Here is a 22,800-nt window from a genome sequence, read left to right as displayed (position 1 = left end):
TAAATATTTTCAAAATGGTAACAAGGGGGAGGATACCAGCCATTCTACTGATTTGGCAATGGGGGCTCAAGACAGATTTCTTTAGGGAAAACGAAAGACATGTGATGTTAATTTTATCTTGAAAGTGGGGAGCAAACCCAGTTATATGGGTCTGCATTAGCATTTCCTTGATTTTTCCTTTTGCCCAATAATTCAAGTTATTATTTTTTGATCTGTTTCTTTTTATTTTCCGTAAGAAATACAACAAATTATAGAATGACTGATTATCTGGCCGACAGATTGGATTGGGGAAGCAGGACATGTTCTCACTGTCAGTTATGGCTTATCTTTCACCATTGCTGGTCATGGATTGTGACCTGTGCCCCCAGCTTTTGCTGGGAAATTGCTCTTGTCAACCACATGAGTAGCTGTGTCTTGCTGCTCTCCCTTGCATGTCTCAGTGCCAGTATATTCAGAGGAAATTCTTTTGTTCTTCATACAGAAACCATATTGTATTGTTAACACATTGTTTTCTATTAGGTTGCAAATTGCCCTGTCTTATTGGGCATATTTGTGGTGCTATCATTAAATATATTGAGTCTCCTAGGAAAGAAATATCTGGAACACAAATAAGTGGGGTTGTTTTGTGAATAAATTATTAAGCTACAAATAACATTGACTGGCAATGGGAGAAAGAATGCCTCCTCACAAATAAAATATCAATTGCAAGTGTGCAAGGCAGGGATGGTCTTTGCTGCTGAGGGGCATAATGAATGATTCTGTTTTGCAGTTGTTTCTAAAATGTAAGCATTTTCAAATCAGTGTTGCAGTGTTTGGTCTCAGGAGAGCAGTGAGAATTTCTAAAGATGGTCTCATTTTCCAAGTACAAATTGTTCAAAGAGGAACATCATGTTCTGCATGTTGGCCAGACTAGTTTTGCCATTTGAGAAGTGCGTAGACTTGTTGACTTAAAAAGGTCAGTGATGCTACTCTCTCTTGTTATATGACCTTGGTCAAGTCACAGAACTTCTCTGTTTCTTTTTGTTTTGTTTTGTTTTACTCTGTTTAATTTGGACTTTGGGTAGCCCAAGGTCCTTTTCAGAACTCTACAAAATCTTTTCCATTGACAGAGACAGAAAACATTCTGTTAGGACTTTTGCACTTATCACTTACTTAGGCTTCTGAATCATAAAAATTTGGATCCTCTCATCTTCCTCCCCTTTCCAAATGCTTGGGGCTAGTTGTAAGGAGCACTAGACTTTACAGGTTCATATTCTGAGCCTCCTAGAACCTGTTGGCAAAGTGGGGAGACAATGTTTGTCCTCCTTAACTCTAGGAGCTGAGACTGAGTAGCTCTGGGGTGGACATCCAGGGAGTACTCTGTGAAGCCAGGGCAGGGGCTTCAGGATGCATGATAGCCCCACAAGGATTTGAGAGGGGCCATTTTACTTTCTGAACCTCAAGGAGGACATGGGACAGTTATCCTTGAACAAAACAAGATATTAAAATTTCAACACTTTTAGAATAGAAAAATACAAAATAACTAATTGCCTTTATCTTTTTGTCTTTTTAAGCATCTGACTTTCTTCCTCCTTCCCATGTCATAGCTGGGGGAGATGAAAGGAGTCTGGGGGAAGGAGGTCTTTAGTATTTACTAACTTCCACGTCCTGGGTACTAGACCAGACATTTAACCACGAGGTTTGATTTAATTCTTGCAGTATCTCTTTGAAGTAGCTCCAGTTATAATCCCCACATCACAGATGAGAAAACTGAGGCTTAGAGCATTAATGTCACTTGCCTAAATCACACAATTAGGAGGAGGCAGCAGAAAATTGAAACCTTACTGTGTCAATCCTTGATTTTGCATTTTACTCCAATATTTTCCCTTTTCATTATATTTTTCTCCATGTATTTGGTAACCCTCTTTTCCCCAGTGACTCTTGTCCCTTACTTACTCTGATCTTCATTTTGTTTTCCCAAAGATCAACATTCCTAAATCTCTCCTTGGCTCTTCCCTTCCCTCCTTACCAGGCTGGCTGGCCAATCCAATAAACTCATTTCCATAAAAGGGCTTAGTAACAAAGCCACAGCATTTTACTCTTCTGGCATGAATTCTTTTGTAATTCTCAGGTTCCTTGGGAGACAAGAGCTGGTGGATGATGCTGGCAGCTATAATATTAATCCAGCTCATTGAGCCCACAAAAAGAGTGTGGGTATTTTCAGTGATACCTTGGGAGAGGTCCCCTTTAGTCAAGAATGGTGTCTTCCTGTACAGGGGACTATGAGAGGATGTGAAATAAAGGTTTCCTTCTCTCTTTAGTGTGAGCACACACATAAAAGGCTCTGTGAGCATGTCAAGGGATTTGACTTCTAATAGCATTTCTTCATTAATTTCACTGTTGTTCTAGATAAGAATCCATACACTTATGTTAGGGTAGAACATCTCCATCTCTGGTCTATATGAGGCATAGATTCTATATGCACCAGTCTCCCGTATTCACCAGAAGATTAGTCTGTTTCTTGTGTGATGTGGTATAGATACGAAAATAGTGCAGATTTCAATTGCTTTTTCCTTAGCTAAATAGTGTGAATGCAGTCTTTTGAATTCTATACCTCCTCCATAAAAAAAAAAAAAATAAAGGAAAAGGTCTCTATTCTGTCTAGAAGATAGCTTTTGGGTGACAGAAAGAGAACATCTTTATCACTGAATTTCCCTTGAAGGACATTCTAAATTCAAGGGAGCATTTCCTGAATAGGGGAAGTCCATCTAGCCCTACAACATGGGAACAACATCAGTAAGAGAGTAAGAGCACCATCCCTGCCCTGTGGCCTTTTAACTGGTTTCCTGTGATCCAATCTCATCTTCCTGTAATGCAGTGGTCCTCAAACATGAGTGTGCATCAGAATCTCCTAGAGAGCCTGTGAAAACACAGATTGCTGAGCTCTACCCCCAGAGTTTCTGGGTCAGGATGTTGAGGGTGGGGCCTAAGAATGTGCATTTCTAACAGGTTTCTAGGTGATGCTGCTGGTCTGGGAACCTCCTTTGAGGACCACTGCTGGAATCCATTTTGCATGCAGCATCCACAGTAATCTTCAAACATGTAAATCAGATCATGCCATTTTGTTACTTAAAACCCTGGGGTATCTTTCCATTGCACTTAAAATGAACTCAAATACTTTATGGTACCTGCAAGGCCTGGGATGGTTCCTCTGTTTACTTCTTGAAGTTTGTCCTCTTCTGCTCCCTCCTCTTGCTCACAAGGCGGGATCTCTCACCTTCTTTCAGGTTGTCCTTAAAAATGCAGAGCTCAGTGTTTCTCTTCAAGGGCTTAAGCTCTGGGTTCCTCCACTATAGCTGGCTGGCAACCTTCAGATCACAGGTCCACTGGCCCCGTCTGGAAACTCATACTGACAATGCCATCTGATGCTGTCCCTCAGTCACTGCAGTCACTCTCAAATATCACCTTTTTTCCTCTACAGCAGTTATCACCATTCGGAATGATTTCTGTTTATTTGCTCATTGTCTTCCTCCTCCCACTAAAACATAAGCTCTGTGATGACAAGGTCCCGTCTCTCTTGCTCACAGCTATGTGTTCATTGTCCCCAAGAGGTGTTTGCCACGTTGAAGGTGCTGGGTTAGTTTGTGTTGTATGAAGCAGTGAGCTTAAACAAAGGGTTTGAATTACATTCCCTAAGTAGGGCTGTCCTTGGCGCTTGGTCACCTCTACAATGTCATTGGAGATAACCTGTCAGCGAGAAGAAAGGAATACTTCCCAGTGTTAGAGCAGCCTCAGAACAGAACCAGCCCAGACACGTGAGGCTGGACATGGGATCTTTGAACCCGTGGCAATGATGGTGCTGAGTTTCCACCCCATGAGAAAATCTACCAACCCAAAGTGGGAAGGCTGGGAGCAATAGGATGACATTGTTTACTATTTTCCTAGGGTTGATTCTATGGCCGTGATGCATCTTTGAGTCCATATGACTTTTAGGAGGGGTGTGCTGAAAGGTTAGTGACAGCACTCAGCCTTCTTTGATGACCCTGAATGGAAGATCCCATCCTACCGGCATGACTGTCTTGCTCCTGGGCAAAGAGAGGGCCTATGTTTGTGTTCATGTCGGTCACCAAATGGGACCCAGGCTGGAGCTTCAGCACCTCACTCCAGGTGAGGGAAATGTAAAATTTCAAATGTAAAAACTCAAATGTTTTTAGGGTTCTTCGATTTTTCTTTAACTTTCAACAGATTTTGGTGTACCTGCTCAATTCATTATTTGGCAGCACTTTGAAAAGGAAGGTTTTTCAGTGTTCTTGGGTTCCCCCATAACACCATGAAACAGAAAGGTGATACTGCCACCCAGGGACCCTGAGAGATCATCAGAGTTTCTGCTTCTACTCCTTCTCTTCCAGTGGCACTATTTGATACAACAGAGTCTGTGGTCTGGGGCAGATAAAGTGACTCTAAAATAGTTGTGTTAGCCGGGTGCGGTGGCTCACACCTGTAATCCCAGCACTTTGGGAGGCCGAGGCGGCTAGATTAGTGGAGGTCAGCAGTTTGAGACCAGCCTGGTCAACATGGTGAAACCCTGCCTCTACTAAAAATACAAAAATTAGCTGGGTCTGGTGACACACACCAGTAGTCCCAGCTATGCGAGAGGCTGAGGCAGGAGAATGGTTTGAACCTGAGAGGTCGAGGTTGTAGTGAGCCAAGATCTTGCCACTGTACTTCAGCCTGGGCAACAGAGTAAGACTCCTTTTCAAAAACAAACAAACAAGCAATAAAAAAAACTAGCTGTGTTAATACCAGAGTCTTACACCAGAGAAACTGCTGAAAACAATCCTATTTCTAGCACTGGGCACATTTTGCATGAGGGTAGCCCTCTCCAGGCTTGACCCAGGAAAAACACAGATCTGAACATGGTCTGGGATTCTCCAGACTGGAAATAGGGTAGCACCAAAAAGGAGAGAGTGGCTTTGGCCCCATCTAGATGTAGGTCTGTTTCTGGAAGAAAATCACTTTTTTTTTTTTTTTAGGTGATAGCGCTATAGGAAGACATTCTAGTTGTATCTGTGAAGTCTAATTGTTATCTCTGAAAGTAACAGCTATGCTTACACAACTCCAGGGGATTGTAATCTACCAAATAACCCCTCCAGGAAGAATATGATGATCAGATGATCAGGCTTCCAGATTTGCCTGTAATCCCAGCATAATACTCATTGTGCCCCTTTCACTCTCTGTATTTCAGGATAATTATCATTAAGTATTAACTAATTATTAAAATTACTGAATCATTATTATTAATACCCCCTTTCTCTCTCAAAACTATTTGTTTGATCAATAAATTCTTTTGTCATACTATTGCTAATACATACTCTGCTGTCTCTCAAGAGCTGCTAACTAGATCTTCCCCTGGAAATCTCTAGAGCAGTGCTGTTTGATAGAACTTTCTACAATGATGGGAATGCTTTATATCTGTGCTGTCTAATATGGTAGCTTCTGGTTACATGTGGCTATTGAGTACTTTGAAATATGGTATCTGCTATTAAAATAATAAATACTTAAAAATAAATATGGTTAGTGTGACTGAGGAACAGAATTTTAAATTTTATTTAATTTTAATTAATTTCACATTAAATATATATAGCCACATGTGACTACTACGTGGGTCAGTACAGCTCCAGAGTCTCCCTGCTTAAGCCTCCAAGGTTATTTCCATGTCTCAGAACTTCCTGACTTTATTTCTCTTTAAATCCACCAGCACTACTTCTTTCTCTGTAACATTGGTAGCTCAGTGGATCATCTTAGCAGTTCCCGAAGACAAGCATACAGACCCTGTCATCTTAAGGGTTTTGACAGTGATCACCTATTGGTAAAGGAGTTACCATGGTGGAAGGGGGCCGCAAGGGGGGTGGGGCAGATAGGGAGGAGCAGAGACTGAGCAGCCCATCCAAGATTCTGGCACTAGAAGGATAAACGAAAAAGCGTCTTGTTGCTTATGATCTGGTAGGAATGATGCAACACACTTTTGAAGCCATGTTATGATTTAATTAGAAAGGAGAGGAAGGTTTAGTCTACCCTGAAACTATAAATAACAACCCCATCACCATTTTAGTAATTAAGGAACTGGAAATTCAGTTATAAAATAGTTTGGACTCGTGCATCTGAATGAGAGGGATGTGTGGCTGCTGCTAACACACAGAAGTCTGAGAGATGGAGGCAGAATGGGACACTCTCCTTTTGAGGTTTTAAACTTCCCTCCCAGCTAAGCAAACCATTTTGGTGTCTATTTCAGGATTTAAATATTCTAAAAAATCAAACTAGCAGTCTGCGTATTTATTTTCTTTTTCTTCTGTGGAATATGAAAGCAATCATGAATGATAACAAAGTCTTTATTAGAAGAAAATCCAAAGAAATTCCGGCCAGACCGGCGATGAAGAATGCAGCTCCAAGAAGAATCTGTTGCCGGGTGCCCGCGCTTCATGACCTCCACCTCTCCTCTCCTCACCTTTGGTAAATTCCTTCTGGGAGAATCAATATTGCTCCCCAAGTACCCCTGTGCTCTCAGAAGGTGAGGTAGACATGAGAAGAGTTCAGGGCAACAGTGTAAGGAGAGTGAGGTATGGGAGATTCCTCTGGTGGGTGAGAAAGAGGAACTGAGGGTTTTATTATTTCTGTTATTTGGATTTGTCTGGGTTGAGCTGAGGAAGAAGTGCTGGCAGAGTTTGAGAAGCTATGTTACCACCGTGATAATTCTACATGTGAGAGGTTGGGACCAGGGGGCACAAAGAAGGTCTATTTTCTCCATGGTTTTGGTTCCTCTGAGCAAACCAGATTTTCTACATTGTGGGGGTAGCTGGGTGGGGATAGTGCAATGTGTTACCTTGAATTTTTTTTTTTTAATAGTTTGGGTAAAACTACTATGAGAATTAATGGATGAATGGATAAACAATATGTGGTATATCTGTACAATGGAATACTGTTCAGCCTTAAAAAGAAGGAAATTCTGACACATGCTACAACATGCATGAATGCTGAGGATATTATGCAAAGTGAAGTAAGCCATAACAAAAGGACCAATTCCGTTTGATGCCATTCATGAAACAAACCTACAGTAGTCAAATACATAGAGACAGAATGTAGAATGGGTTACCGGGACTGGGGGGAGGGGGAAATGGAGAGTTATTGTTTAGTGGGTACAGAGGTTCAGTTTGGGAAGATGAAAAGTTCTAGAGGTTAATTACACAATGTGAATATTCCTGGCTACTGAGTAGCACACCTAGAAATGGTTAAGATAGTAAATTTTATGTTGTGCAGTTTTTTATCACAGTAAGAAAAGAGATAGGGTATTTCTGATTTTTTTTGGATTCTTCTTAAATTTTGGTGTATGTATTTAAAGAAGGATTTTTTTTTTGTTTTTTTTTTTTTTTTAATGAGTAGCAGAAATTTCCAGTGAGCTGGGTACCATAAGCCCTTTCTTTTTCTTTTCCCCTAAAGATCTTGCTATGGAGGAGAGGGTTTCTTTTTGTTCTTATTTTTGTGTTTCCTACTTCTAAGCCCATACAAATTTGGGGGAAGAAAAAAAAACATTTAATGAGCACTTTCTCTGTGCCTGTCCCTTTTACATATGTTAACTTGTTTAATATTCATAATAATGGTTTAAGTCAACATGTAAGTAAAACTGAAGGTTAAGAGAGGCTCAATTATTTACCTAAATCCTACATGTGGTGATACACGTGGAACAACATCCACAAGAGTACTTGGCATTTATTGAACACTTACTGTGTGCCAGATATTTACTATGTGCAAGGGTTTTATTCATTTAAGCACTAGATCTGCCTTAGAATCTAACTGCTTGATCTTCTGACTGCATTCCCCCATTTGTAGGCCGGGGGACTGAGGCTCAGAGAGGGTCAATGACATGCCCAAAGTCACACAGCTACTTAATACCAGAGCTAGGATCGGCGGTCGTATCAATGCTGTTTCCAATTCATATTCTTTGCTATCTTCTGATTTAGCCAAAAGAAATATAAGCCCTATTTAACGGGGAAACACATTTTTAAAAAATTAGAGTTAGCTCTTTTAAAGGGAGCACTTAGCAACCTCTAGACTGGTGTTATGGGTTGTGTTTCCCTTTGGCATCTCTATCAGAGCCATTTAAATCAAGAATAAAGGGACGATAAGATCACTTTTCTGGATGTAATTTCAACTCTCATGGTGTACTCCATGTAACTTTATGAATAAATAAATACACTGTTCTGAATTTTCTGGGGTGTGGCTGAATCAAAAAATTATTCTTACTTGTATTACACAGTATTTTTTATGGCTACAATGGACATGTCTGACTGATGGGAAGCCACCGCATCACAAGAAAATAATAAAGCTGAGGCATGAAGTCCTTGTCTAGGATGAGTTGAAAATTTTTCTGGGTTCCACATTGTCTTGTGATGAATTCTTTTTGGTTTTGAATAAGTGCCATCGACTCTCAGACCAAGGCCGTGCATCAGCTTGAGGTACGTTGCTTGTTCTGTCTTTGCCTTTCCTTGTCTCTTTCTTGCTCCTCTTAGGTTCAGCATGGTAACAATATGCTTTAATTTTATGTTTCTTTCCTGGTATCAGAACTGAGCCTCAAAGCCACACAAACCTCAATTTTTTTTCTTTCAATTTTGTGCTGGAGTCCAGAAGAATTCAAATTTGGAATCAATACATGACATGTCCACAAAAGAATTAAACAGAGTTGGTAACATGGAGATAAAATGTTTCTTTCCTCCCTTGGGTTTAACTTTGTCTAAAGTAATAATAAAAGGGGGAACTTACCGTGTGTAAGCAATTTGCTCTGCTTCCATCTAACCAGACAGTCAACTGGTTTTACGACACAGGTTGTAAGATGAATTAAACCAATATTATTTATTTGCTTTTCAGCATGAAAAAAAAATAGATCTATCTGTTTCTAAGGTTATCATGTACAGCACTGAAGAAAATGCCACCCAGAAATATATTTCCTATACTTTGAAGCCTATCATTGTCCTTGTTTCAGAGAAAGTAAACATATGTGTACACATGTACACAAACAAACACAGACCATGTTTTATTAGCCCCCTTTTGTCTCCTAGCACACTGAAGGGAAATAGAGACAGTAAAACACCGCCCACACAATTCAGCAGCCTTCACTGTGGGCTTCTATCAATATTTACTACTGAGGGGCCCCCGGGCTTCTTGCAAGACTATTTTGGCCTCTAGTGAAAAACCTCTGCGTTCTGACTCTGATTTCAACACTGTTCAATTTCCTGACTGTGGAAAAGGATTTCCACTAAATTTCCCCTCCATAAACCTGGAATTGTAATAAATAAATGCTTCTCACCACCTCTTACCCCTAGGACCTGCTTGTATCTGTGAGGATTCAGTAATATTTGTGAGAGACTTTGTACCTAGGATTATCTCTTGTAAGTGTGAAGTTCAGGTCATTTGGTTTTTCTGCTCTATTTAAGGATTTATTCCCATGGATCAAACCTGGATTTGACCTCTCAGAGGTTTAAGTTTCTATCCTGTGACATCGTGCTTGATACTGTCCATCCTACTTTCCATTTCGGTTTCTCTCACCTCTATAATCAGGGTAATATCTGAAGTAAGACAAGATTTGCTGTTCTAATTCTTGATTGAGTGCTGGCTCATGGGCCTATATTGATGGTGAAGGCCAGGGACTGAAAAAAAGGCAAATGACTGATCTCTAAAGTTGTCTTGTGGCAGAAGAACAAATTGTTGAAAATAAAAAATAATTCCTTCAAAACATACCATTTGATTGCCTTGACCTTTTTTTCCGAGTTGGCTTTTTCTTTTGAGTGAGGATAAGCCACAGTGATGTTTCAGCTCCATAAACTCCAAACAGTAGTAGGAGAAGACATACAGTCAGGATGAGAAGAACCAGATCAAGGCCCTTGTCCAGGTTTGAAGACTCACGTGGGAGCAGGCTACACTCTAGGGCTACCCAGAGGGTCAAAATCAGCGTTCTCATAGTTTGTGACGATGTTCTCTCACTGGTCTCCTTGCTTCAATCTTTCCCTTGACCTATGAACAAGATAAATGGGATCACAGTCATTCTGCTGCTTAAAATTCTGTAGTGGCTTCCAAAACTTTAGACTAGGACACCACATTTTTTATTTTTATTTATTTATTAAACTTTTAGGTTCAGGGCTACATGTACAGGTTTGTTATATAGGTAAACTCATGTCATGGGGGTTGTACAGACTGTTTTGTCACTAGATATTAAGCCTAGTACCCATTAGTTATTTTTCCTAATCCTCTCCTTCCTCCCACCCTGTGCCTTCCTCCCACCCTGTGCCTTCCTCCCACCCTGTGCCTTCCTCCCACCCTCTGCCTTCTAATAGGCCCTGCTGTGTGTTGTTCCCCTCGATGTGTTTGTGTTTTCATCATTTAGCTCCCACTTATAAGTGAGAATATATGGTACTTAGTTTTCTGTTCCTGCATTCGTTTACTAACTGTAATGGCCTCCAGCTCTATTCAAGTTGCTGCAAAGGACATCATCTCATTCTTTTTTTTATGGCTGTCTAGTATTCCATGGTGCATATGTATTACATTTTCTTTACCCAATATGCCCATTGATGGGCATTCAGGTTGATTCCATGTCTCTGCTACTGTGAATAGTGCTGCAATGAGTATATAGATCAGATCACATGTGGGCTGGTAGAATGAGTGCAAGGTTTTATTAGTAGAAGTAGCTCTCAGCAGATGGGGGAACCTGAAAGGAGATAGTTTTCCCCTAGAGTTGGGCCACTAAGCAATGTGTGTTTTCCCCTCTAGGTGTTTATATCATTTAGTTCCCACTAATCAGTGAGAACATGTGGTATTTAGTTTTCTCTTCCTGCATTAGTTTGCTAAGTATAATGGCCTCCAGCTCCATCCATGTTGTTGCAGAGGACATCATCTGTATAGTATTCCATGATGTATATGTATTACCTTTTTTTTTTTTTTAAACCAAATATGCCATTGATGGGCATTTAGGTTGATTCCATGTCTTTGCTATTGTGAATAGTGCAATAATTCAACTTCATTTGCGGACTCTTCTCAGACTGCTTCCACTGAGCCAGCCAAACTCCGTGTAGTTCTGCTGCTTTCTGCTAGTGGATGGCCTGCTCTTCCGCTGGCATGCTTTCGATGACCAGCCGCCTGTGTCTTCTTCACCGACGTGTTCCTCTTGATGTCCTCTTGCTTGTGTCCCCTGATGTGTTCCTCTTGCCATACAGCAGCTTCTGTCTCTGCCTTGCTAGGGTCTCGGGTTTTTATAGGTCCAGGATGGGGGCATGGCAGGCCAGGGTGGTATTGAAAAGTGCAGCATTTGGGCAAGAAGGCAGAAGTGCCTGTCCTTACCTAGGTCTGTAGGGGTGGACCCCTAGGCAGGGACCACGCCCTCCTCTACCCAGCACTTTCCTTCACGCTTTCCATATCATTTAAAGGCACCACACTCTTCCCTTCCCAGCACTCCCGTATTATTTGCTATTGTGAATAGTTTTGCAATGAGCATACGTATGCCTGTGTCTTTATGGTAGAATGATTTATATTCCTTTGGATATATATATACCCAGCAATAGGATTGTGGGTTGAGTGGTAGTTCTGTTTGTAGCTCTTTGAGGAATAATCACACTACTTTCCAAATGGTTGAACTAATTTACGCTTCCACAAACAGTGGATAAGTATTTCCTTTTCTCCACAACCTCACCAGCATCTGTTAGTTTTTGACTTTTTAGTAATAGCCATTCTGACTGGTGTGAGATGGTACGTCGTTGTTTGGATTTTTATTTCTCTAAACATCAGTGATATTGAGCCTTTTTTTTTTCATATGCTTGTTGGCCACGGGTATGTCTTCTTTTGAAAAGTGTTCATGTTCTTCCCACTTTTTAATGGGGTTGTTTACTTTTTTCTTGTAAATTTATTTAAGTTCCTCACAGATGCCAGATATTAGCATCCTTGCCTCGTGCTGGTTTCCAAGGGGGATGTTTCCAACTTTTGCTCATTTAGTGCAGTGTTGGCTGTGGGTTTGTCATAGATGACTCTTAATATTTTGAGGTATGTTCCTTCGATACCTAGTTTGTTGAGAATTTTTAACGTGAAGGGGTGTCTAATTCTATCAAAAGCCTTTTCTGCTTCTATTGAGACAGTCATGTGGTTTTTGTCTTGAGTTCTGTTTATGTGATGAGTCACATTTATTGATCTGCATATGTTGAACCAGCCTTGCATCCCAGGGATAAAGCCTACTTGATCATGGTGGATAAGCTTTTGGATGTACTGCTGAATTTGATTTTTCAATATTTTGTTGAGGATTTTTGCATCAATGTTCATCTAAGGATACTGGCTTAAAGTTTTATTTTTTTGTTGTGTCTCTGCCAGGTTTTAGTATCAGGATGATGCTGGCCTCATAGAATGAGTTGGGGAGGAGTCCCTGCTTGTCAACTTTTTGGAATAGTTTCAGCAGGAATGGTACCAGCTCTTCTTTGTACAATTGGTAGAATTCAGCTGTGAATCTGTCTAGTCCTGGACTTTTTTATTGTCGGTGGGCTATTTATTACTGATTCCATTTCAGACCTTGTTATTGGTCTGTTCAGTGAACCAATTTCTTCCTGGTTCAGTCTCGGGAGGGTGTATATGTCCAGGAATCTATCCATCTCTTCTACGTTTTTTAGTATGTGTGTGTAGAGGTGTTCATAGTAGTCTCTGATAATTGTTTGTGTTTCTGTGGGGTCAGTGGGAACATCCCCTTTGTCATTCCTAATTGTCTTTATTTGGATCTTCTCTCTTTTCTTCTTCATTAGTCTAGATCGTGGCCTATTTTATTACTTTTTCATAAAAACATATCCTGGACTTCAGAACACGAAATTCTTACTAAGACCTTCTGTTGTCTTGTCCCTGTCTGTTCCTGTAACCTGATTTCATTTTCCTCTTGCTCACTACTCTCCAGTCATATTAACTTGCTTTAATTTTCTTGCACTTGCCAAGCTCTTTCTTGCCAGCAGATCTTTGGCTATGTTGTTTTTCTTGCCTGAAAAATTCTTTGTCCATTTGACTCCTACTGATTCTTCAGGTTTTAGCTTAATGTTACTTTCCTGGAAAGGCCTTTCCTGCTGATTTATTTCAAAGTATTCTTTTCTTTTCATGTTACATATCATAATTTGTTAATTTGTATTTGTATGTTTATTGGGGTGTAAGAGAAATATCTGTCGTAATCACTGGATAGTAAGATTTGTAAAGGTAGGAAAGAGATTTGTTTTATGTACTATTGAGCTTCCAATAATTGGCAAGTAGATAAATAATATTTGTGTGCGTGTGCATGTGTGCATGCGTGTATATCTTGGGGTCAAAAGCAAGATGAACAGCTCATACTCAGATCACATACAGCACCAAGCCAAGTAATGAGATAAAACTAAGCAAGCTGTTGAATATCAGGAGACCCAGTTCCTCAGGAGCAAGGTTGTATATCAAAGACCTGGCAAATGGCACAGGATGAGAAATGTGTGTGCTCTAAACAAAGAAGAGGAATCCAAATAAAAAATTGGGAAAGCTGATAGTGCCAGACATAGGACCTTAGCAAGGTAGTAAGTAGTAGACACACAGCACCAACAACAAGGACACTACAGCTCAGCAGGAGTGTCCTGGCTCGGCAAGGAAGATTCTTATAGGAGAGCATTTGGATTTCGCTGCAGTGATTCAACTCACAAGGTCTTACTGTGGGTCTCCTGTAACAGTTACCGGGTCTGACATCCCTTTTTGCCCTACAGGCTACCTGGAATGTCTACATTTGATTTTTCACCTGTGGATACTCAGTGTGCATAATCCCTCATCCCAGCCAGAGTGTGCTGTGCAAACACTGTGTGACCATTTTCAATGTTCACCATGTAGTTTGTAATTATCATGGCTCTCTCCTCTTCCCAAGGGCATTTAGATTGGGTGATAGAACATTCTCATCTATTTTAAATGAATTGTATCAGATTAAAAGATCCTGGGGCTGAGAAGCCCACACAAGTAACAAAAAGGAAAAAACAATCATTCAAGACTGCTTTTACAAAATTATTTTTTGCTTTGTAAAGGCTACGCACCCTTATCGGAAGAGAGAGACAAAAAGGAATGTTCTGGCATCTTGCTGGGTTGATAAAACAAAGGCTGTTTGAACAGGATGTTGTCGACCATTTTCAAGTAATTTTCCTTCCTTGAGTAAAGTTATGTGTTTTAAATGAATGAATTGCTGCCATTATTATTGATCAATCTTTTTTCCCCTTCAAGGTTGTCCCTCAAGTGTTTCTGTAGTAAAATAAGAACATAAAATCTCAGACAACCTCAGCACAGTTTTCTCCTTCCAACCCATTTCTTCCACTTAAGTATGTATTTCAATTTTGTTGAGAAGGAAGGTTTTCTTTTCCTGACGTAAAAGTGGCCCAGTAAAGTGCATCCCACATTCCGTGGCCGTACCTTTTGCCTGTGTGGACACTTTCTGGGGAAACAGTGTCCATGGTAAATGAAAATAAGCAATAAGTTGTGAATTAGAATTGACTTTCCCAGGAACGACTTTTTAAATGGGTGATCTACCATATCAAAACCAGAGGGGGAAAGTAATAGCAACTATTAAATTTGGGCACTAACAGTTTGGGAGGCTGAGGCGGGTGGATCATCTGAGGTTGGGAGTTCAAGACCAGCCTAACCAACATGGAGAAACCCCGTCTCTACGAAAAATACAAAAAAATTAGCCAGGCATGGTGGCCCATGCTTGTAATCCCAGCTACTCAGGTGGCTGAGACAGGAGATCACTTGAACCCGGGAGGCGGAGGTTGCAGTGAGCAGAGATCGTACCATTGCACTCCAGCCTGGGCAACAAGGGTGAAACTCTGTCAAAAAAAAAAAAAAAAAAAAAAAAAAAAAAAAAAAAAAAATTGGGCCCTAAGCAAGTGCAAAGCCATAAGGGTTGGAGAGGCTGGGGAATAGCCAGGATGACCTGGCTGAATTGGACTATCTGATTGGTATCGTAATAGACACCTGAGGAGCCATAGATGCTAACACTGAGGGCTTCACACTGCAGCATGGCTTTGCAATTCAGCAGGTCAACACTGAAGGCTTAGCACCACTGGCACCCTGTGGAAGCAGGCCTGAAGTGGTAATGGGATGGCTAGATAGTTCAAAAGAAAGGTCACTGTGTTTAAACAGAAGATAAGGAAACCTGTCTGAGTTGTAGTTGTCAATGCACATGGAAGAATATGACAGATGCTCAATTTCACTGCACACTAAACCGAAAGGAAGGAAGAGACACAGTGATTACTTCTGGAATTGTGCATGTTATTTATTTACTGTGGATTCATCATGATAGTGCATTGTTTGGCTATAGAATGCTTCTTAATGAAAATCCTCAGATATACCTAATGTAAATGATGAGTTAATGGGTACAGCACACCAACATGGCACAAGTATACATATGTAACAAATCTGCACGTTGTGCACATGTACCCTAGAACTTAAAGTATAATAATAAAAAAAGAAAATGGGGTACATATTAAAAAAAAAGAAAATCCTCATGAGTAGATGGATACCCTCTTATTTTCTAATTTAATACATGGCTCTTCTGTGAATACAGATTTAGTAAATGATGTTAGGAACAGAACAAGAAAATTTTATTTATAGCTATACGTCTATATCCAGGTACTTGTAATATGATTTTTCTTTTTCTTTCCTCTTTCTCTCCTTCCCATCCTCCCTCCCTCTCTTCTCAGCTGCTACTTGAAAACAGCCCAGCATTAGATAACTCCCTTGGTTCGTTTTTAGGGATGAAGCAGTCATTTTCAGTCAACAATTGAGCTTATCAGGAGAAAATGACACAGAGTGGGGAGTAAACAAGAAAATAACCAGGGGCCTACATTGAAGTTCATTATTGAAAAGCAGGCAAGTCTTCCTCCTCCCTCTTACAAAGAGAACTCCCTCACAGGCATCTTCCCTCTCTGCCTGAGAGAGATTCCTTCCCTACTGCTTGTCTGCATGCTCCAAAAAGAATTTTGACTGTCTTCTCACCCAAGCACACTTTTTTATTTAAAAAAAAAAAAAATAATAATCCCCCAGCTATGAAATGACAACTGAGTGGACACATGCAGAGCTACCAGGAAATTACAGTTCTTGCCAGCTTGGATGGCCCAGCCTAGACTGTTTGCACTGAAACTGAGGGTGTATAAACCACTGCTTTGTTGGACTCTCAGGGTGAGAGGAAATTTCTTAACCAAGAGCTCCGCATGGAAAACATTGTTTCTGTAACAGCCTGAGGTCAAACTCTGGGGATAGCTAGCAAGAATTCCATTGGCAGCGTTCAGTTGTCTTGAGGTTATGAAGGGAGAAAGGAATCCCTTTCCCTCTCACCACCTCCAAGATGCAGTGGGTCCTGGATTCTGAAGAACTCTGTCTGCCTCAGCCATTTTTGAAGGGTTCTTAAAAGCAGAGGTGTGAATTGCAGCTGAGGTTGTCTTTGTGGTGAAAAAACTCTTAGGCCTGAGGAAGCACTGCCTTTTTATCAGAAATACCCACCAGGTAGGAGAAGATAGAGATTGGAGGCTCTGAGAGTTGCAGGCCTCCAAGATCTTGCTTATGTGCTTAGAAAATGATACAGCATCATCATGTGTTATGTTTTGCAAAGGCTGTTATTTTCAAGGAACTGGTCCCACTTGGATATTCTTAGAACAGTTTGAAGTAACATCCTTAGGAGACTGCAGTCATAGGCACTATTCAATCACAAAGGAGACTTTTAAGCCAACTGTTTTCAAATCTTATTTATTTTTTTTCAAATCTTATTTTTAAAAGTGTAAAGAAACAACTTTCAACAAGTTTGGGGCTGAGAAAATCCAAATGTAAGGAACTGGGGTGGTGGGAGCCAGGGGCAGGGGAGGGTGGAGCAGTTGCTTGGGAGTGAAGGTCAGCAGCCACCTGAAAAATCTCTGACTCGGCAAACTTCTTGTTTTTCCCTCTAAACTTTCTGCCTTCTAACATCCCTTTCTAGGAGATAAATAGATGGAGGAGGAAAAGACCCTACCAGAGGTGTCTGGGTCTTCTGCACATGTTATCTCGGGCTGGGTTTAGCACCTGCCTCAAAAGCAGATGGATGACCAGGCACTGTGGCTAGCATCTGTAATCCTAGCACTTTGGGAGGCTGAGACCGGAGGATTGCTTGAGGTCAGGAGTTCGAGACCAGCCTGGGCAACATAGCAAGACCCGTCTCTACAAAAATAAAAAAATTAAAAAGATTAGCTGGATGTAGTGGTGTGTTCTTGTGGCTCCAGCTACTCAGAAGGCTGAGGCAGGAAGATCACCTGAGCTCAGGATTTTTAAGCTGCAGTGAGTACTATACTCCAATGGGGATGGCAGAGTGAGACCCTGTCTCTGAAATGAAATAAAAATGAAAATAAATTTTAAAAAGCAGATCAGTATGAGATGATCAAGGTCCTCTGAGTGGCAGAAGGCAGGGCCATGCTTACTTTTGAGCTCCTAGGACATTGGTGCAAGGTGGATGCTCAAATAATACCTACTGAATATGAGAAGAGTGGAGGGGCTCGGGAAGGGGAGAGAGAGAGAGAGAGAAGAAGACAGAAGGAGGAAGGAGATCCCTCTAGTGTGTGCTGTGACGCCTACCTGATTTAATGACTTGATTTTACTGAATTATCATTTTGAGGAATCAAACAAATGAACAGGAACTTAAAAATATTTTTAACCCTAATTCAGCCTCTATTTACATTTTGGACTTATCCAGTACAAGGATCTTTAAAGTTCAATTTGTGAAAACACCAAGTTTTTAGTATCTATCATCTTCCTTCATTTATTCTCTGGCATATAGCCAGCCACACCCACCTGCAATGAGCTTCAAATTTGGAAGAAAAGGAAAGAGTGCATTCTTAGAACGAGGCGACCAGAGGTGCTGGGTTTGAGATATGCCTTGGGGGCCTCTATATAGTCCTCATCTTTCTTATTCCATCATGCTTTAGTCCTCATTTGGGGGTCAAAAACCAGAGCCTAACCTGTTGTAACAACTGACCACATGTGTAGGGAAGTGATAGACATCTATCTGGACTTCCTCAAAGATAATCAAGAACTGTCCCAAGGCTGGGGACATAAGTAGATGGGAGGGAGGGGATCAAGGACACACTCAAGTGTGGGAGGATGGTTTAATTCCTTACGCTATATGGATTTTCATGTGATTAGTACCACCCGGTAGTAGTTTCCAAATGCCTTGCAGTACCTGGATTACAAAGATCAAGACATGACATTTTCTACTCTCGACTTTTAGTGATAATGTTTTCGTAAATCACTCCATGTTCTTAGGTATGAAATATATATGATCTTGTAGTAGGATTTTATTGCACCTGTTTTTTGGAAGGAGAGAGCTAGGGGACTCATTGCATCAGGAATCAATAGTGAGTTGACACCTTTCCGGGCTTTCTGTTGTTAGAGGTGGGGCTGCAGAGGGATAGAGTGTGCACAGAGATGTGTAGCCTTCTAGGTGTGCCTGCTCCAAATGAGGCTGGTGGGCCTGCAATTTTGTGAAAAGTTTGCTGAGAATGATGTTCTGGGGGGCGAGAATATTCCTTTCCCACATACCTCTCATCACAGCAGGAGGTAAAACAAGACACCCCAGAATTAACCTGAATTGAGAGGGAAAAAAATCCTTTAAAAAGCAGTATTGCAAAGCAATATGACATTAATCATGCTTCCCCGACCTTTGATTTGCTACAGTCTAGATCATGTTTCTGACTTTGAAGAGTCTCCAGTTCTGATCATTTGAAGAGGATTTTAGGCTCTGGCAATGAGTCATATGGAAAAAAAAAAAAAAAAAAAATAATGCCCACCAGATGTATCACTCTGGCTTCATTTTTTGTTCTCTCTCTTTTCAAGCACACTGAACTTTTCTAGGACCTGAAGGTGCCTCGCTGTCCCTGCTGTGTCAAGCACTTACGCCTCACTGGTGCCTCACCTCCTCTTTGGCTAATTTCAACGCATTCTGTGGTCACTGAGAAGCCTTTTCTAACCCCTAAGACTGGGCTAAGATCGCTGCTCTGAGCCCCACATCATCCTGTGTTCCTTTAGGCCCAGTGATTAACGCGTTGCATTTCAAGGTTTGTTACTTGTCTGTGTCCCACTAGACAATGGGAAAGTTATATTTAAGTTATCTGTGCCTCAATGTCCTCATCTGTAAAATGGGATCTTTAGGTATACCAATCATGGGATATGTGAAGATTAACTGAATTCAAGTATGTGAAGCAAGAGAGGATCTCTGGCATATACTCAATGCTGACAATTGTGAGCTATTATTTTTATCCTTGAGGGCAGGACCCATATCTGTCATTTTTATGTCCCTACAGCTTGCCTCAGGGCCAGTGCAGAGTAAGCTGCCAAAACTACTTATTAAATACATGGAGACACTCAAGAGCTCTGTAAAGACTAAGTCACAGTTTTAGGAACATTGATGTCTTTGGCAAGATTCCTGTGGCTTTGCAAATGTCCAGACTTACTCTAGCTGCCTCTGTGATAAGTGGAGGCAGCAATGCCTTTGACCTCAGCACAGGTGCAACTGGGTGGTCCCGTGGGAATGACAGAGCCTCTCTTCTCTCAGCATTCTGCTGAACTGCGTACATGGCACTAAATACCTAAGCAGGCAGAAGCTTGGAGAAAGCTGAGAGGTACCTATTCCCATCTACCTACTCAGAGAATTTTAAGAAACACAGATAAATGCAAGAGACACATGGTCATAAAACGGGAAAAAAGTGTGGCTTGGAGGTAGACACACTGTTTTGCATTCCAGCTCTGCAGTGTAATCAGATGTGGTTTAGTTATTAACCTCTCTCAGCCCTGGTGTCTTTGTCCATAAAATGGGAATTGTGGACTATGGAATTAGTAGGACTAGAGTTAAAAAGTCAGTTTTGCTATTTACTAGTTGCATGACATTAAAGCGGTTACGTAACCTCTTTAAGCCTCAGTTTTACTGATTAATAAAATGTACTTAATAATCATATCTGATAACAAGATTGTTAGGAGATAAAATAGCATATATAAAAAAGTTAGCTTAGGAGAAGTATGCAATAGTGGAAGTCTGTAGTGGTGCTGTAAATTATTTCTTGAAATATAGCAATTGCACATGATAAAAAGAATTCTGATTTGTTGGGCAGAAGCTTACAAAGATGTCTTCCAAATCACAAACATCATGCATTCCTCTCAGGAGACAATTTTATTACAAAGAATGGTAACCCAACTGGAGGCACAGACATCCAATTTGTTTTAACTCTCTGTAGCATTCTGAATCATTTGTAATATTCCGTTTGCCCTGGTTGCTTTTAGCAAGAAGTGTTTTATCGTGTAGAGAAACACATCAGTGACCATCTCCTCCTTAATAAACCATGTCTTTAGACACAGCATTGTGCAATATGATTACAAGCCATTAGGGGACATTCCTCTTACTACCAAGAGCAATGGAGCAAGTGATGTTAATATTACTGAAGCTTCTCCTGGCTCAGCTGAATTCCACTAATACTTCCGTTTAGGAAGCAATACCCAAGAATGGCTGATGAATCTGATTGCCAGCCCAGCTTGATAATCTTCAGACTACATTTTTGCATGCTTCATGCTTTGGAACCGAACACTCTTAAATTGTTTTTAACTGCTGAATTGCATTTCATCTCGAGATCACACTAAGAGGGGAAAAAATCCAACAACTTTAGCAAAATTTTTGGTTTAGCTGTTGCACATTCCTCTGCTTTACAATGAAAGTATCTCTTTATGCTTCTTGGCATCTGGGAGGAGACTATTGTATATTTAACAGAGTCTTGGGTGACAGTGGTGTGGTGCTGTTGAGTAATGTATTGGCAGGTCTTCTGCAGTGGACCCACCAATACAAGCATGTGGCCCAATTTCCAATTACAGTGTTTCCATTAGAAATGTCTTCAGGGCATAGTGTCTGAGACAGAAGGAAAAGGGTAAGGACACATCTGCCTTAGAGCCCTGAGGACAAAGAACGGAATATAAAATGGGCCACACTGCACTTGCTGGTCCCTATCCTATCATGATATTCTTGTATTTAACTTCTGCTGCTCCAGGCCCAGCCTTTACAAAGTTTCTAAAAAGTGTCCTGTTTCCAGGCTAGTGATGGCCTAGAGGCAAAAAGGAAGTCCAGAATAAAACCATTATCTGAGAACTCTTTTGTTCAAATATTTCCTGTGCAAATACAATGTGGAAGGCCAATGCCAGGCCCCAAGTATTCAATGTAGGACTCCTGGGTTTTGAGGACCTTAGATGGGGAGACACACACACATGCAGTTGGAATATGAGGTGAGGTATATCAGAGGAACTAATGAAGAGCTTGAGATGCACAGGAGGGAGAGTAAATGTGCCTGGAAAACGGGGGAAGGTGTCCTTGAGGACACAGCATTTGGGCTGTGCCTCAAAGGATGTGCCATGTCTCCAAGAGTGTCCAAAAGTGACCAAAAGGCTCTTCTGTCAGATAGAAACACAAGCAGTAATAACAGCATACATTTGCAAAATGCGTCTTAAGTTTATGAAGTAAAAAAGACAGTTGGTATTTCCTCCAATGTATAGCAGAGATAACGATGTCTGAAGAGCAAGAGTCACTTACCCAAGTTTCCATTGGTGACCTAGGATAAAGCTGGGACAAGGAAGTAGGTCAGGATCCACTTTCGGGTTTCCCCGAATGGTTCCTTGGTCAGCGTGCTTTCGCACTCAGCACCTGTAAGAGGACAAGGTCCACGTGCATTAGCAGCTGTGATTGCTGTACAACCCCTCCCGAAGTGCTTCAGGTAATAGTGCAGCATTTTGCCAGCTGCCTGGATTGGGCCAGCCCAGGCCACAGTCCTGTGCATTTGGGAACCCCTGATGGGGAGAACGGCTAAGACGGGAGGAATGTCCCGACAATTACCTAGCTCCCTGCACTTTCCCATCTGAGCCTCTAGGTGAGAGTGGCATCAGGGACACCTGCCAGCAGCCAGACTCCAGAGTGGGGTGAACGTCCTTATCACCAGGGTGCTTTGTCTCTGTGTGGATTGTTTTATGAGCCTTATTACAACAGCTCTGTGATAGTAGTATGACAGATAGGATTTTCTTAGTGGAGACAAGGATACTGAGGTGCAGAGAGGTTAGATGACTTGCCTACATGACAAATCATAAAACTGGGGCTGAAATTCAGATATCCTTTTAGTCCCACTGGCTCTTGGTCTGCTGAGGAATGTGGTGTCTCTTCATCGTGGTTCCTAGAATTCTTTTGATAGGAAACAATGCCTTTTACTCTCTAATTGAGCTATGGTTTAAAATGAAGTATTAGTCTGCCTTCAATTCTTGCCAAATCATAAGTCATCTATATTAGGTCTATCCCTGATAGCAATTTTTGATGAGTGGGAAGGGTTGTGGGAGGGAATACTGAGATACTAATATTCTTCAGGGATGGGAGGAGAGAGAGGGGGGAAAATGCCCTTTTCTGCCAAAGTGGGTGTGTGAAAACAAGTACCGAATACCCAGCACCCTCACCTGTGACCCCAACTTCCCCAGAATCCCCGTGTTCTATGTACATATACTCTACATCAGCTCCTTTTCCTCAGACATGACATTGCTTCTCCACTTTGAAGCTAGGCTCATGCTGTTCCATTCAGCATTTTTGCTTGTAAACGTGACACCATTTTCCCACGGTCATTTCAAATTTTTTTTTTTTTTTTTTTTTTTTTTTTTTATGCTCCTGCCTGGCTTCATTCTCTTGTTTGATACAAAACGTCTGAGCACTCTTGAGGTTTCTTGGCACTT

General features: G+C 41.1%; 1 pseudogene; it reads right to left on the bottom strand.

Annotated features, from left to right (window-relative positions):
• The window catches only part of LOC104682189, a 51,257-nt pseudogene extending 31,623 nt beyond the window's left edge, over positions 1-19,634 (bottom strand).
• Between the last annotated feature and the right edge of the window lie 3,166 nt (positions 19,635-22,800).

Source organism: Rhinopithecus roxellana, chromosome 16, assembly GCF_007565055.1.
Source record: "Rhinopithecus roxellana isolate Shanxi Qingling chromosome 16, ASM756505v1, whole genome shotgun sequence".
In the NCBI taxonomy this organism is placed as follows: domain Eukaryota; kingdom Metazoa; phylum Chordata; class Mammalia; order Primates; family Cercopithecidae; genus Rhinopithecus; species Rhinopithecus roxellana.
This window is presented reverse-complemented; position numbering and strand designations above follow the sequence as displayed.